Source organism: Sycon ciliatum, chromosome 10 (genome assembly GCF_964019385.1).
Source record: "Sycon ciliatum chromosome 10, ocSycCili1.1, whole genome shotgun sequence".
NCBI classification, from domain to species: domain Eukaryota; kingdom Metazoa; phylum Porifera; class Calcarea; order Leucosolenida; family Sycettidae; genus Sycon; species Sycon ciliatum.
In genome coordinates this window covers 11,828,466-11,833,114 of record NC_088652.1, presented here as the reverse complement: position 1 = coordinate 11,833,114, position 4,649 = coordinate 11,828,466, and positions in this window count along the sequence as shown.

Below are 4,649 nucleotides of genomic sequence, written 5' to 3'. Positions count from 1 at the left end.
CACGATAGACATCAGCAACTCGTGTGATGTTTCCAGATGAGTCAGTGCTGTGGACATCCTTCAAACGTGCAACATCAAACCGCTTACATTTCTTCGTTTGCACACAACGCGAGCGGCGCTGCAGACGGCCTACTACAAAACGCGCAGCCACCAGGTTGTGATCGCTCCCACATTCCGCACTTCTTATAACTTGAGCATCAATACATTGGTGGTAGTCAGCTTGTGACGTGATGACAAAATCAATACAATGAAATCTCTTTGACCTTGGATGTTGCCAGGTCCACTTCCTATCCTCTGTCTTGCAGAACCATGTGTTACACACCATCGCCTGAATAGTTGCAAGAAAATCCAACAGCTCACGTCCTGCAGAGTTCATCTCACCCACTCCATGTGGGCCCCGTACACGTGACCACTCATCAGCGTCAGCATGCGTACGGGATCCAACTCTGGCGTTGAAGTCACCCAACAGAATAAACTTTTCTGTGCCCATCCGTGGCAAAGTCGCTTGCAAGTCCGCAAAGAACTGTTCCTTGGCAATTCGCTTGCTGGCGAACGTCGGAGCATATGCGGAGATGACAGTATACCATACCGGTGAACACCCATGAATATCAAACTTCAATCGCGCTGACACAATCCGAGAGCTGCGGGCGTCGTATTGACAACCGCCGTCACGCCACGCGCGAGCTGCATTCCCCAGCAACAGAATCGCAACACCTTCACCCCTTCGACACGACTCTCCCTCGCCAGGTGAAGGTCTTCCAGACGAAATTAGCACTGCTCCGTCGATGTTGTAAACGTTCTTATCCAGCCAGTAGGTCTCTTGAAGACAAACTATTTCCAATCCAAGACGTTTGAAAATTTGAATTATCCGATAAATTTTCTTGTCGTCAGCCACTTGATGTCGAGTGGATGCTGTTTGGACGGGTCCTTCACTTTCCAGCAACGAGCGGACATTCCACGTCCCAACGCTCAGGGTAAACTCCTTTCGTCTCCTACTGCGTGCGGTAGATGGCTCCATTCGCGGGCTTGCAAGGCCTCGCGATGGGTCCAACAGCGGAAAACAGAGTCAGAGTGACGACACCCGAAGTTCGTCCTGTAATCTGCTCTGCTGACTTTCCGCTGTGGACTTCTACTGGGAACTGTCCCAGGGACGACCCTGGAAGCCCAGAGCCGTCCCTGAGAACTGAAAACTAACAAAAACTAATCAAACGATGAGAGCTACAAAATTCCTAACCGACTCCTGTAGAGTCACACACACACACACACACACACACACACACACACACACACACACACACACACACACACACACACACACACACACACACACACACACACACACACACACACACACACACACACACACACACACACACACACACACACACACACACACACACACACACACACACACACACACACACACACACACACACACACACACACACACACACACACACACACACACACACACACACACACACACACACCATTGGACCATTGGACGCCCATCGCCGGAGGCGATGATAGCGATGCTACAGCAGAAGCCATAGCAGCTTGTGCTGGGATTGCACCATTCAACAGCTTGCAAGGCTGAAGAATTGACCGCCACTATTCAGCCTGGTCTACACCACACAGCTACTATGATGAAGTCGCTTTTTCTGGCCAGTGAATCCCTACTTTTTGGTCTTTTTTATTTATTTATTTTCACGCACACACATCACACCACATACTCCGGCATGCACTGGCTGTTGATAACCACCCAGGAGAATGAAAGAAAAATCAGGAGGAGTCTGAGAAAGAGAAGAAAGACGTGTGTGACCATAATCGTAGGAATCGAACCCGCAACCTATCGATTGGAAATCGCTGCACATACCACTGCACTATATGGGACACACACACACACACCTCAGACCTGCCCATCGCGTAAGCGATAATAGCGAACAGCTATGTTAGACATAGCAACTTGTGCTGGGATTACACCATTCAATACACACACACACACACACACACACACACACCCACACACACACACACACACACGCACGCGCGCGCGCACGCACGCCCGCACGCACGCAGGCACACACACACAGTTTAAAATGGGTTTTTGAGCCTCCACTCGGCCAAAATCCGGCTTTCAAAAGCCAGCGGGACTGTTCCGGATGAACGTTCATCACTTACGGTGACCGTGTGGTTAAGCTGCACGTTGACGCACTCGACGTGTATAGCATGAGTCGGCGTGGGGCTCCCAGTGCCAAGAGCCCACGTCAAATTGACCGTGGTGGCCGTTCTGCCCGTCTCCATTATCGAGTGCGGTGGGGCCGGTGATGCTGTGCACAGGAGGGGAGAACAATATAACAGAATTGACGAGATCATTCGGACGGAAAGCCAAAGATTAATTTATAGCAAAGAAAAGGACCAAGGAACTACAAGCCGTAATGTCCACTAACACCATCAGTTACTTGACAACCAGCTCGTGCGATAACATTGCACGACACCGACCAATGGTAATGCCGGTCTACAAAACCGTTACAAAATCATATTACACTCATACCTCGCTTACCGGGGCGGTCCGGGATCGGGCAGTGCCCGTAACTTCGAAATATCCGCAACTCCGAATCACACAAGTTTGATGGGGGGAAAGGCCACAATAAAAAAAGGCATAATTTTGAACTCGGATGGTGAGCCAAAATAGTTATGATGAAGAAAGGAAAAGGACAGTTTCTCATAACTCGTAACATTTTGTCCTTTTCCTTTCTTCAGCATAATTATGACGTTACTATTTCCACGAAAAGTGACAAAAGAGTAGTAATATTTCCACTGCAACTCGCCCAAAGGGTGCCCGGTAGACCGAAGCGCCCCATAACGTCGTGGTCTGGAAAACCGAGGTATGAGTGGATTGCCCATTAGCACAATGCCACTAGCGTTAGCAGAACGGAAATTCCCGATGAGTGAACCGTTGTAACGCCCCTGTGATGCGGCGGCCGCTTGGCTAACATACTCCTCTTAAACCGGTGTTGGACTGTCTACGCTACCCTTGCATATCCAGGGGCGTAACTGGTCCCCCTTTTAGGGGTGTGCACGACCGCAAATCATGTGTAGGATGGCTGGTGCATGTCATTCACGATCACGATGTGCATGTTGTATACAGTTCGAGGTTTTTTTGTGGGGGGGGGGGGGGGGAGGGGGAGAGGGAGTGCAGGCAGACCTGTGGACCCCATACTTTTCATTTGGGCTACACGCGAGCTGGGTTTAGTATTGTGATTAGCACAAGATAGACACAGACCATCGTGGTGCAAAAAGTCTCTGCAAACGGTCCAAGGGTCTGCGGAGCTTGCCGGGGCCTTTGAAAGCTCAATGCATCACCATTCCCAAGCCTTGCTTACAAACACAAGAGGAAGAGTCTTACGTTTGAAGCCAAGTTTGTAGAGGAATCTGACGTTAGAAAAACGTGTTGAAGACGGATCCAGCAGTTCTTTGCGAATAAATTTCCGAAACGAGTCAAAGTGGTCTGAGGGATCCGAAACACAGGCGACGACTAGGCCGTCATCTTCCTGCTTCATCTCGGTAATGTCAAGGTAGTCGTACAAGAAGCGATGCGGTCGTACGATGAAGCGGCCTGGATCGCCCAGACGGAGCCACTTTTGGGTGGCGTTGTTGAACCAGGCGTTTGTCCCAACTCCATCGTGGCGGCAATACATAGGAAACGTGCCATTCTCTCCCAGGGCAAGCTTGTATTCTTGCACTGAATGGTGCAAGGCAAACAAAACACACACATACACACACACACACACACACACACACACACACACAAACACACACACACACACACACACACACACACACATCATTTGACCATTTGATGCCCATCGCCGGAGGCGATGATAGCGATGCTATGGCAGAAGCCATAGCAGCTTGTGCTGGGATTGCACCGTTCAACAGCTTGCAAGGCTGAAGAATTGACCGCCACTATTCAGCCTGGTCTACACCACACAGCTATGAAGTCGCTTTTTCTGGCCAGTGAATCCCTACTTTTTGGTCTTTTTCATTTTTTCCCGCACACACACACACATCACACCACATACTCCGGCATGCACTGGCTGTTGGTAACCACCCAGGAGAATGAAAGAAAAGTCAGGCGGAGTCTGAGAAAGAGAAGAAAGACGTGCGTGACCATACTCGTCGGGAATCGAACCCGCAACCTCTCGATTTGAAATCGCTGCACGTACCACTGCATCATATGGGACACACACACACACACACACATACACACACACACGCACACGCACACACGCACATGTGCACGGACACAAGCATGCACACAAACACATGGACACACTTGTATATGTACTTGTACTTGCTCACTGCCACGACTGGTCACACGAATCTCCCCAGAAGAGGGGAGAGAGATTCAAAAGGAATTTCGGAAAATGCCCCAACGTCCGACACCCCCTGAAATCATCACAACTCTGGGCGGATCTGGAAATGATTCCGCTTGTGGGCTCATCACACCTCAGTAAGTGGGCAAGGACAAGGTGCAGAAAATGGATTGACGGCATCAGGGTATCCGTACCGGGATCGAACTACAGTTACCCCTGCCCCCAGTGAAGGTAATACTTGCTACTCGTGTGGGTGGCTAAATCAGAGTG